This window comes from Crocuta crocuta, unplaced genomic scaffold (assembly GCF_008692635.1).
Source record: "Crocuta crocuta isolate KB4526 unplaced genomic scaffold, BGI_CrCroc_1.0 scaffold1, whole genome shotgun sequence".
In the NCBI taxonomy this organism is placed as follows: domain Eukaryota; kingdom Metazoa; phylum Chordata; class Mammalia; order Carnivora; family Hyaenidae; genus Crocuta; species Crocuta crocuta.
Window position 1 is genome coordinate 5,723,489 of NW_027527930.1, and position 13,209 is coordinate 5,736,697.

Genomic DNA, 13,209 nt, shown 5'->3' on the forward strand with positions numbered 1-13,209 from the left:
ATTCTGTGTATGTGCGTGACTTGCATGGGTGTCAGGTCTCAGGCTTGCTTGTGTGAAAATTCAACTAATAAAATAAATTGTAAAACTTAGGAAGCTGACAATCTGAGCATGTTAAACCATCTAGATGCAACTGTACTTTAATTTTGCTCCAGATCTGGCATGGATTTTAGTAGGTCTAGAACAAGAGACCCATATTTGATAAGGAAGATCTCCAGATCTTTTATTACTATCTCTTCAACAAACTCCTCAACAGTCATGAGTCCTAACCCTGTTTTTGAAGTTTTCAAAAACTAAATTATTTTATTTATTTGTATTTTTAATTTTTTTAAGTTTCAATGTATTTATTTTGAGAGAGAGAGTACATGTGCACATGTCAGGAGGGGCAGAGAGAGAGGGAGACTGAAAATGCCAAGCAGGCTCCAAGCAGGCTCCAAGCAGCCTGATCTGGGGCTCAAACTCATGAACTGATCATGACCTGAGCCGAAATCCAGAGTCAGACACTTAACCAACCAAACCACCCAGGTGTCCCAAAGCAACAGGCTTTAAATGAAGTTTTCATTTCAGTGGATTTCATTTCAATTTCTCTTCAATGAAATCATTTTCCACATCAAATTTTAAAATAACACAAATATTTTACAAGTTTGAATACACACCTTTCCACCTTTTAAAAAGATTCTTCACATCCTAAACAGAAATCACAGGGGCAGCAGTGCCATTAAGGATCACATATAAGGCGGTAGTGACAATCAACAACAAAATAATTAACATTCTCATCACACTAGTTTAGTGATATTAACATTTTAACCACAGAGCTGCATGTGTTCTGAAGCATAATTTCTAAAACAGCCAGAAAAAAATTAAAACAAATTATATAATATCCTTTCTAGAAAAGTGCCTTCTTGGGTAAAAGAAAATATCCCTTTGTCACTGTAAAAAGACTCTGGAACCAGACCATTTGGATCCTGGCTCTCCTACTCCATTTGCGACATAGGTGGGGTTCAAAGTCACTTGGCCTTACTTGTGAAGCGAAGTTGATGATCTTTCTTCAAAGGATTATTGTGGGAATTTAGTAATAATGTACATATACATAAAGGACCTTAGCAAGCAGTAGAACCTAATTAAAATGTAACTACAGTTAACCCCTGAACAAGGAGGTTAAGGGTACCAATCCCCATTGCAGCCAAAAATCCACATGTAATTTTGACTCCCCCAAGACTTAATTACTAATAGCTTATGTTGACTGGTAGCCTCACTGATGAACATAATTGACTAACACGTATTTTGCATGTTATATGTATTTTATATTATATGGTTACAATAAAACTAAGGAAAAGAAAGTGTTACTAAGAAAATCTTAAGAGAAAATACATTTATAGTACTGTACTCTATTTATCAAAATAAAAATTCTGTGTATAAGTAGATCAAACTCCTGTGGTTCAAGGGTCAACTATAATTTAATTGCTTTCTAGAAACCACAAGAAAGAAAACATTGTAACATTTATTTTCTGGGTGGATTTCATGAGTTTCTTTTGAAAGGCAATTAAAAAATCACCGTGTGAAGGAGAACCATGCACATTTTTATTAATCATATTGATACTACTAACAATATTTGGCTGATAATGTAAAAATACTTAATCACAACTAGATACATAGAAATAAATGGTAGACCTTAATATCTCAAAGGCAAGATAAGACGAACTCGGTTTCTTCATATAAGAATGTCAAATCCACAATTACCTAAGATACATAAAGAAATAGACATTCTAACATGTAAAAAGACACTTTATTATTGTTTTGCTATCTAACAGTGAATGTACTCAGTTGCATTTTCTCAAATGGCAAATAAGACACAAGAGAACATCTCTCTGATTCCTGAAAACCTCAATATCATCCATCTTTGGGAGGATCCAGTTTCCCACCACACCTATGACACTGCCCACAAGGATACCAAAGTGCTTAGTAGTGAAGAACCTTTTGCTAAGTTGTTCTATCACAGGTCCTTGCTCAAAGTGTTCATTTTTTTCCTTCAAATCTGGTTTTTCAGCATTTGATCATGTGTTTCTTATTATGTGCAGGATCTGGCCATGGGAAAGGTTTTGTGTATTCGTGTGGAACGTCCACGGAAGGGCGGTAGCATACCATCGGCCTGCCCTCAGGTGTCAAAGCGAACTCTACTTTGCAATGATAGTCGTCTGGATGAGAATACGTAGATTTATGACAAACACAATATAAAGCTCCGTTTTGAGTCGGAAATAAATGCTTCCAGATAGTTCTGTTTGATATCGCCCATTTTACTGCTGCCAATAATACCATGGTGACTCAAGATGCTTATCAGGTGAATTGAAAGAAGCTGATCTGAAGAGAAGCTGCTTTTAAAATCTGCTTCCAGACATACCTATTTTCATCCCTGACAGCTGCTCACCGCGAGCCCGCCATCTTACCTCAATCTGAACTAAATTATTATGAATCTTTCCATGGTTGATTGTCTTATCTTTGTATACGCTGTTATCATCATAGTATCTAGACCTGTGGATAACACAGCATTTGACTTGGTACAGATGGAAAATAAGATGCAAGGAATTTAAGGTTGTGTCTGAATAATGTTTCTAAGTAGTCTGCAGCTTTTTGGTTTCTATAAAGGCCAATATCTGTTCAATCACTTGAATGTTGTCAAGATATTAAAACTTACCTCATTTGGAGATTGGAATAACTTTTTTCTCTTCCTTAACATGCCAAGACCCTTGTCTTAGTCTGTCCTGGCTGTTGTAACAAAATACAATGGATTTGTGGCTTATACACAACAGAAATTTATTTCTCACAGTTCTGGAAGCTGGAAGTCCGAGATCAAGGTACCAACACTGTTTGAGCAAGGGCCTCTTTTGGATCTCAGACTGGTCTTGTCTCATGTGGCAGCAGGTGCAGGGCAGTTCTGGGTCTCTTTTATAAGGCCACTAATCTCATTCATGAGGGTTCCATCCGCATGACCTAATAACTGCACCTTCTAACACCATCACCTTGAGGCTTAGGATTCAAACATGTAAATTTTGAGGAGACACGAACATTCAGACCATAGCAACCCTTTTGTGAGTCTGTGCCCTTGTATGCATTCCTCTGTCCAGAATGTTCTGTCAGCCTTTTGTGATGATTAACTTCCTTTCATCTTCAGCAACTCCAGTGTTCCTTCCCAGGTGACGTCTTCTCTCCCTGTGCCTCCCTCCAAGCCCTCCCTCCTCTGCCTGCAGAGCGGCTCAGCTCTACATCTAGTTTAACACAGATCACCTTCTAGTTTAGTCTGTTTACATGTCTGTCTCCAAACAGGCTCTGAATTCCACAAGAGCAGACACTCCATTTTCATTGTTTGAGTATTTACTGTCCAGCAAAGGCCTTGGCAGGTAATACATGTTCACCGATGACTGTCAAAAGAAAACACCTTCTTATTATTTAGGCTAGGTGTACCTCCAGGCCATATCGGCCCTTCAGTAATCACTGATTCTTCAGCTAAATGCTGCTGTGGGTTGAATTGTGTCCCCTCACGGCCACTCCGCAATTTCACAGTTTAGAGTCCTAACCCGCAGTACCTCATTGGGAGGCAGGGTCTTTACAGAGGTAACCAAATTAAAGAGAGGTCAGGAGGTGGCCCTAATCCAGTATGACTGGTGTCTCTATACAAAGCAGAAATTCGGAGGCCGACAATCACACAGGGAGAACACTGTGTGAAGATGAAGACAACTATCTCTAAGCCAAGGACAAAGGCCCTCAGAAAGAACCAACTTTGTGTGCACCATGATTTTGGGCTTCTGGCCTCCAGAACTCCAAGACAAAAAAAAAAAAAAAATGGTTCTTGCTTAAGCCACCCAGTCTGTGGTTCTTGGTCATGACAGAGTGAGGAGAGTAATGCCGCTGTTTTGATACTGATTTGTTAATTCACAAAACAAAAACAAAAACAAAAACAAAAACCCAACAATGTGGTCAGTGTGGCATAATAATGTAGGTCACTTATAAAACTGCTTAAGGAAAAAAGTGGGAGTTCATAGTTGGCTGTTACGTATTTCAACTTCAAGCCCATTGAAACTGCTGCCTTCACGTCACAAGTAAACTGTAGTTTGCTATTTCTGACTACATGTTATTGTAGTTTGAACTTCAGTTTCTTTGTAGTTACTTACGCTATAAGTGCACTTAGAGCTTGGCAGATTCTATTATCACCTTGAGTGGGATTATGCAAATGGTCATAAAAGCCAAAAGCAAACACCATGCTGAGGAAAAGCATCTTAATTACTTACTTTGTAAAAACATGACCTTTAAAAAGTGTATAGACATTCTTACAACTCCACTGTGTAAGGCACTGTTAAATGACTGGCATTGAACTCTTCACGATTATGCAGTTTCCCTCCCCAGGAAATAATAGGTCAATTTCTCATTTCAACGAATTCATATCCTGCTCCCAAACCTCAGCCCCCGCTCCTTCTCCTTACTGAAACAAAGCCTGAAAAAGCCAAAAGTTTCCTTATTGGCTTGTGACAAACACACTACTTAATAAGCTGCTTCTTTCACCCTTCAACGGAGAGGGAGTGAGCAGACAACAAAAAGTTCCCAGGGTTACAGAAAGTACATAAAAGAGGGCTGCGGTGTTGATTCCACCATTCAGACAAGGATCAAACTCAAGCATGGAAATGGCTGCTGAGAGCTCACAAACCTTCCTCCTGTGGGCTGTCCTTGCACTGGGCATCTTGGGTAAAGCAGCTACAGATTTTGTATTTTCCGTCTATGCATTGCAAACATTTAGAAAAAATTTGAGAGCTGATGAGATTGTTATTTAGCATTGGGCAAAACGTAGAAACTGTAAAATTAAAACCTAGGCAGAACATATATTTAGATGGTGGGGTGTCAAAGAATTTCTTGTTGGATTAATTTAAAAAGTCTGTGTAGCTTCTTGGAAATATTGAACTGGAAGGGCCTGTGCTGGCCTTACTCAAGATAACATCAGGAGCATTAATGATGGTGGGTAGATAGGATTCACATAAAATTTTTATGTTGACCACTATTCCTAGAGAGAAATCAAGTTGATTTCATCACTAAATAAGTTATTTTATTTACCATGCATACTTCTAAACAATGAATTCTTGGTCCAGTGCACTTATCCATTTCTCAAACATTGTAGATGCTTAATAAGTGTTTGTTGATCATAAAAATAGCAGATGATTAGATTTGCGTGCTTGTCTCTCTAAATTAGCCTACTAGTACTTATTCTGTATCCTGCTCCATGGATAAAAGATAAGCATAACAGCTATCTTTGTTCTTACTCGGGATTTTGCCATTCTTTTCTTACACAGCCTATCACTGTGAGGGGCAAGAGTTACGATGTCAGTGTATTCAGACACATCCTGATTTCATTTCTCCCAAATTCATTAAACATGTCCAGTTGATACCTGAAGGTGTCCACTGCAGCAGGAAAGAAATCATGTAAGTAGTAAAGATGTGAGGAAGAATGGAGCCTCTAGGATTGGGCTTTTCAAAGCTGATATTTGCATTAAAACTGCTATATCGGGAGTACCAGAGACCAGGGCCCCAAGCATGATTCATGTATTGTGTGAGAAGATAATTGCCCAGTGATTATGCTCTCTGAAAGAATCATGTAACTTCTCCAAAAAAGTAAAAGATTCTCAAATGGGAACATGATTAGTGTGTGAAGTCTTTTGAGTGGCCTTTGAAGTCTATGAACGTGGGTAAGAAGCAAAGTTCCATGGTCCTCAGTAAGAATACACAGATAATTCCTGATTGTCTAGAGATATCTCTAATATACACTTGGGCAACATAGTGAGTTCTGTATGGCCTAGTGGCTCTCAAAGAAAGTGTGACAATCTTTCTGAAGCATCAGTCTACAAATAGAGTTTAGAGACTGTAGAGAACACTTCTGCATCTTATTGAAACTTAAAAATTTTGAACTATATCATACCTAGGGTTTTGGTTCATTGCTAAGTAATAACTTATCACAACTTAGTGGCATAGAAAAACCCATTTATTATCTCAAAGTTCTTTAACTCAGTAAGCCAATGGATTGACCAATGGTTCTTTGCTTAGGGTGTTGTAAGGCTTAAATTAAGATGTCAGGTAGACTGAAGTCTTGTCTGGAGGATCTGGGAGGAATCCACTCCAAAATGATTTATGTTGTTGGCTGAATTCAGTTATTTGCAGTTGTAGGATTGAGGTATCCACATTCTTTATGGCCATTGGCTTATGGTCACTTGAAACTCCTAGAGGCTCCTCTAAGTTTCTTCCACATAGCTTCTTCCAAATCAGTGACTGAGAATCTGTTCCACACTCATCTGATCTCATGCTTCAGTATCTCTCTTTTGCTACTAGCCAGAGACAACCATCCGCTTTTAGGGCCCATGTGGTTGCATGTGAATTCTCTCTTTTGATTAATTTAGTCATCTCATCAGTAACCTTAACTGCATCTGCCAAATCCCTTTGCCATGTAACATGACATAATTGTGGATGTGATATCTCATTGTGTTCCTGGAGAGCAGGGAGGAAAACTTCTCGAGTCTTCTTAGGATTCTATCTAACATGCATACAAAAGAGTATATAAATATATATACATGTATTTTAAAGATCAGTAATAAAACAAAATCTGTTCACTTGCCACCCAGGCCAAAATCTAGAATACAATTAGTATATAATTAGTACATCAGAAGACAGCACATGCAAAACACCTATTTGGTGTTTGGGCTGAATTGTGTCTTCTCTAAATTTATATATTGAATTCTTAACACCCAAAAGCTCAGAGTGTGACTGTATTTGGAGATAAGATCATTAAAGAGGTAATTAAGGTTAAGGGAGGTCATAAGGCTGAGCCCTCATCCAATATGACTGATGTCCTTATAAGAAGGACAGACACCAGGAACCCATACATGCACGAAGAAAAGGCCTGTGAGGACAGAGCAAGAAGATGGCCATCTGCAAGCTCAGGTGAGAGGTCCCAGAAGAATCTAACCTGCCAATACCTTAATCTTGACCTTAAAGTCCCCATGCTGTGAGATAATAAGTTTCTGTTGTTTAAGCCACTCAGTCTGTGGTATATTGTTGCAACCCTAGCATGTCAACACACCTTCCAAATCTAAGCTAAGAAACAACTACTATTTGTGCTGCTGTTTCTCGCTTTTTAAAAATCATTTTACTATTGGGGCGCCTGGGTGACTCAGTTGGTTAAGCATCTGACCTCGGCTCAGGTCATGATCTCACGGTTCGTGGGTTCAAGTCCCGCATCAGGCTCTGTGCTGACAGCTCTGAGCCTGGAGCCTGTTTTGGATTCCGTGTCTCCCTCTCTCTCTGCCCCTCCCCTACTCATGCTCTGTTTTTCTCTGTCTCAATAATAAATAAAAACATTTAAAAAAATTTTTTAAATCATTTTACTATCTATGTATGAAATCTAAAACAATCACAATTTTGCCTGTATTGTGGATTGAATGTGTGTCCCCACTCCCACCCCCAAATTCACATGTTGAAATCCTAAGCCACAGTGTTACGGTTATTAGGAGGTGGAAACTTTGGGAGGTGATTAGGTCATGAGGGTAGGGCCCTCGTCACTCATCAGTGGGATTAGTGCCCTTAAGAAAGAGACTACAGAGAGCTTCCTAACCTTCCAACATGTGAGAACAGAGTAAGAATGTGGCATTCTATGAACCAAGAAACACGTTCCCACTAGACACCAAATCCATGGCACTTTGATCATGAACTTCCCAACCTCCAGAACTGTGAGAAATGATACTTGTTAAGCTACCCAGTCTGCGGTATGTTTTTTATATAAATAGCAGCCAAAATGGACTAAGACAGCCTGCTTTTGAATGTCAGGACGTCATGCCGAATATACTCTTCTTTGACTTGCTTCTATTAGTCAACATTTTATTCTGCAATACATGCATTCAGATATGTTTAGTTATAGTTTATTCAATTTAAATGACAGTATCCTGTCATATAAATCAACAAATACCAAATTTGTTTATCCAATTCATGGTTGGTGCACATTTGGGTTCTTCCCAGGCTTTTGCTATTATCCACATTTTCCATATATTGTTTACGTACATGAGAGTTTCTCTAGGAATTACTTGCTGGGTTTAAGGTGTGCACACCTTTGACCTTACTAGGTTATGCCACAGTGTATTACAAAGTAACAGTACCAAAGAACACTCCTTCCTACATAAAACCATTTGTTGTTTCACATATTGGCCAATATCTGGTGTTGTTAACTGATGGGTATGTAACGGTACCTTTTGTTGTTCTTTTTTTTTTTAATTTTTTTTATGTTTTATTTATTTCTGAGAGAGACAGACAGCATGAGCAGGGGAGGGTCAGAGAGAGAGGGAGACACAGAATCTGAAACAGGTTCCAGGCTCTGAGCTAGCTGTCAGCACGAACTGTGAGATCATGACCTGAGCCGAAGTCGGACGCTCAACCAACTGAGCCACCCAGGCGCCCCACTTTTGTTGTTCTTTTCATTTGCATTTCTCTATTATTAATGATATTAAGAATTTGTTTTCATGTGTTTGCAAGCATTGTGTTCCCTTTTTCTGTGAAATTTCTATTCATTTCTTTGCTTCTTTTCCTACTTGGATACTATCTTTTCCCTATTGGCTCACAGATATTTTTTACATATTCTGGGTATTAATCTCTTGTCAGGATTATGGATAGTAAAGCTCATTTTCCGATTTGTGGCTCATATTTTCCTTCTTTCTACGGTGTCCTTTCAGTTGATGTAAGTTTGTATTTTTTATGTACCGAGTTAAACAATATGCTATTTTTCTGGTTAGTGCATTTAGTGTTTTGTTTCAAAAAACTTTCTGTCACAGACTTCACAGAAATATTCTTCTCTAAAACTTTTATAATTTTTTTCCTTTGTATATAAAGCTTAAACCCACCTAGAACTGATCTTATGTGATATGAGAGACCTGTCCAACTTGACTTTATTTCTCTACATGGTTCATCAATTGATGAACTCCAACATTACTTGTTAAATATCGTCATTTCCCACTGATACAGTGCTACTTCTACCATAAATTGAGTTCCCTTCAATTCTGAACTCTCTATTCTGTCCCATTAATCAATTTGTCTATACTTGTACACTATCTTTAACATTTTATGGTAATTCTTAACATCAAGAAAGGAAAATTCTTCCATTGTCTTCAGAGCACATTTTCTTAGATTTTTGCTCTTTCATAAATATTAGAAGCAGCTTCCAAATTTGCACTAATTAAATTATAATTTTGAGTGAATTTCTTTGAAATTATAGATTAATTTGTGAATTGTTGATGTCCTTATGATTCTGTTATTTCAAGAACATAGAAGAGCCCCCCACTTTATCAAGGGCTTCTTTAAATGTCTTGAACCAAAGTTTTATAATTTTCTCCATAAAGGTCTTCCATTTCTTTTTATTGTTAAACAACACATTTCTAGTCATTTCATATTTTTTGATGGTTTTGGAAAGAATAACTTTATAAAATTTTGTTCTAGTTGTTATTAGCATTTAGACAACATTTTGTATTAATTTTGTAACCACCAACTCTTTGCTTGAGTAGGCAGGTTATCTGGCAATAATGGCAGTTTACTTTCTTCCTTTGGAACTTTGTGCCTTTTACCTTGCTAGCTTTGTGGAAATGGCTATGGTAATAGCACATCCCCTTGTCTTGTTTCTGCTCTCAAAAAGAATACTTTCAAGGTTTTACTATTATGTATGATGTTTTGTGGCTATCTGTGTATTGGTAATTTGCTAAGGTATTATTATTACATTATCATCATTATCGTTTTTATGATCTGGCCCTCCATTCATGTAATGAACTTCAAAGAGGGAGATATTTGTGGTTCTGCAAAGTACAGTTGAAAACTATAGAAGCATGGTGTCCCAGTGGCTCAGGCAGTTAGGTATCCACTCCTGATTTGGGCTGGGATCATGATCTCACGGTTTTGTGAGTTCTGCCCTGCATTGGGCTCTGAGCTGACAGAGCAGAGCTTGCTTGGGATTCTCTCACTCCCTCTCTCTCTCTGCCCCTTTCACACTCACGCTGTCTCTCTTTCAAAATAAATAAATAAACTTAAAAAAGAACTATAGAAACAATTTAAACTACAGAATTAATTTAAACAAGCAATTTACATTCTCCTCTCCCTCAATAATAAGTGAGGCGTTAATGAGGTCCTAAAAGTTAACACAATTAGCACAGGTATAATGGTAAAGAATATATCGTAAGTGGTTGATAACTGACATCCTGGAAGATATTACCATTATGTAGATTTTCCAGATTCTAACAATTGTGTAGCATAAGTCTCCTAAATGTTTGTTGCATAGTTGATATCTCAAAAACTTTAAGAAAAAATTTGACCTTTAGTTGATTTTTAAAATTTTATTATGTACACTGGTATGACTGAAAGTCATATTCCAATAGTATAATTAATATAATTAATTTAGTTTGAAAAATCTATATGTTCATTTTAAGTATAAAATGTTGCTAAAATTTTAATCAATAAATTTAAATCTATTATTATATTTTAATAATTGTAATATAATAATATATAATTAATAATATAATTATTAAATGATGCATACTTATTACTTAACCAAAATGCTCTTTTTTTTCCAGAGTCACATTGGAAGATGGGAAATTAGTTTGTTTGGATCCTGAGGCTGAATGGGTGATGATTATTATCAAAAAGATTATCAACAGGTATCATTAATGCCAAGGATTCTCATATTCAAACTCCCTGTCTTTTCTTTTAATTAAAGATATTTATGAATATATACAGACTCTGTCATAGATTAGAATGAATCTATATCAGAGAAGCCAAAGTGTGGTCCCAAGACCAACAGAACTACCATCACCTGGCAACTTGCTAGAAATTCAAATTCTTAGGCCTCAGCTTAGACTTACTGGAATCAGCACTGGGGGTGGGGCTCAAACATCTGTGTTTTAACAAGCCCTCCAGGAGATTCGGATACATGACCAAGTTTGAGAACCATTGGTCCTTACCTTCTATTTAGTATGATATCCAAATTGACCTGGTCATGAATATCTCCACTGAGTATAAAAATGATCTAATATTGCCAGAAACTATCTTACGCAAACAAGGTAGGCAGGCAACAGACACATTTGCTGAAAGAAGTTTTCAGGAAAATAAATTCCCCATCGAAAAAAAAATTACTTCCAGCACAACATTTCTAGAATCTAGACTCCAAATGGAATTTGCAAATTGGTGAATAGAGAAGACACGCTAAGGACAGACAACTGATAATGGGAGTGTATTTGGATTAACTTGTGGGGAAAAAAAAGGTCAAGGTAGGATTTTTAAGCCATCATAGCATGTAAGAAGATAGAGATTATGACTCCTACTAGAAAAACTAAATGTTGTGGGTTTCTTTAATTAAACAATGAAAAGGCGGTGCCTGGGCAGCTCACTCGGTTGAGTGTCTGACTCCTGATTTCAGCTCAGGTCATGATCCCAGAGGTATAGGATCAAGCCCATCATCAGGCTTCTCTCTGAGTGTGGAGCCTGCTTATGATTCTCTCTCTCTCCCTCTCCTTTTGTCCCTTTCCCCCACTTGCACACTCTCTCTCTAAAATAAAAAAAAACTAATTAATTGAAAAAAGGAAAATAAATTAAGGGTATGTGGAGCTATGATTCACCGGGGGATCACCTTGGCAATTGAGTAGTATAATGTGGTGGGAAGAGTTCAGGTTTGTGACTCATAGAGCTATGGTTTAGTCTTCCAGATCCATGGCTATAATTTATGTCATTTTGGGTAACTCACTTAACGTCAAGATTTACATGATTTCATTTATTCTTACTTTACTCTCTCATGGGATAATACATGTGAAGTGCTTAATTATGGCTGCTATTAGTTTTCAACTTTCCAAATACATGGGCTTATTCCTTTATTCTTCTGGGATTTTTCTTGTTTTCTTACCAGGGGCCACACATGGGTAATCTTGTGTATCTGTATAGTTAGTTACATGTCACTCTGCTTGTATTGCAGTGCTCCTAACTGATGGTCACACAAGGAGCATCAGTCATATCCTATGGGCATCAGAAGCCCTTGGTATCATCGTGAGCTTGGACATCCTCCAAAGTTTTCTTTGAAAGAAGCACTGATGGGGCGCCTGGGTGGTTCAGTCTGTTGAGCATCCCACTTCAGTTCAAGTCATGATCTCTCCGTCCATGAGTTCAAGCCCCGCATTGGGCTCTGTGCTGACAGCTCAGAGCCTGGAGCCTGCTTTGGATTCTGTTTCTCCCTCTCTGCCCCTCTCCTACTTGCACTCTGTCTCTCTCTCAAAAATAAACATTAAATTTTTTTTAAAGTAGCACTGAGTTATGCTAATTTATGACTAAAATGAACTGCCTTCTTTCCTTGTTCTGACAACCTAAACATTATTTTCAGGAGGTGACTGGCTACTTGTGAGGGAACAATGGAAGGAATGGTAATGAAATTTCCATTATGTTGGAAAAATAATCTCTCAAACTCATATAGTAGGTGAAAGGTTTCCCAGTTAGGCTCTTTATATCTTAGCAGATCCACCTCTTCCATGCTGTGTCTTACAAGTTAACTTCCCAATGGACTCTGGCATTTGATCACTTCTTTTCACTTGACCCCATCCTTTGATATTATTCTTAATGACATCAGCATGTTTCTTGGTTAACTTATCAACGTGCTGGTCTTTTGATTGCTTGAACTATTGAGTTCCAAAGGCTTTAACTTGCTCCTCATTTTAGTCACCCACAACCTTGGATCTCAGTATAAAGTAAGGTTGTTTATCCACATTCTTCAAAACTGCAATACTCTTTTAGAGGAATTTTTTGTTCATTATAAGATCTATGCATTTAATAAGAAGAAAATGAGGTTCATACAGCTATATAATAGAGTGGTCTTAAATTTTAAGAATTTACTCTTAAATAAAGCAAACCTGATAGATAACATCAGCCAAGAGTAGAAGCAGCCCACTCTAGGAAACTGTAAAGACGTCAGGTTGGAAGGGGAAGGCGAGAAAATTTAAGATCATCGAGACCCAGGGAAGATTATGAAGATGATGCCTCAGAGAGATGAAATGGAAAATACAGTACTAAAGCTGGGTTCTAATCATTTAACTTTTCCTGGGCAGAATTTCTGCACATATAACACCATATTTAGAGAATAAACATCTTTTTTTTCCCTACCATTTCTGAAGATAA

At 37.5% G+C, this 13,209-nt stretch overlaps 1 pseudogene; it reads right to left on the reverse strand.

Moving 5' to 3' along the window:
* Positions 1–1,887: 1,887 nt before the first annotated feature.
* On the reverse strand, positions 1,888–2,313 carry LOC144220411 (large ribosomal subunit protein mL42-like; annotated as a pseudogene).
* Positions 2,314–13,209: the final 10,896 nt, after the last annotated feature.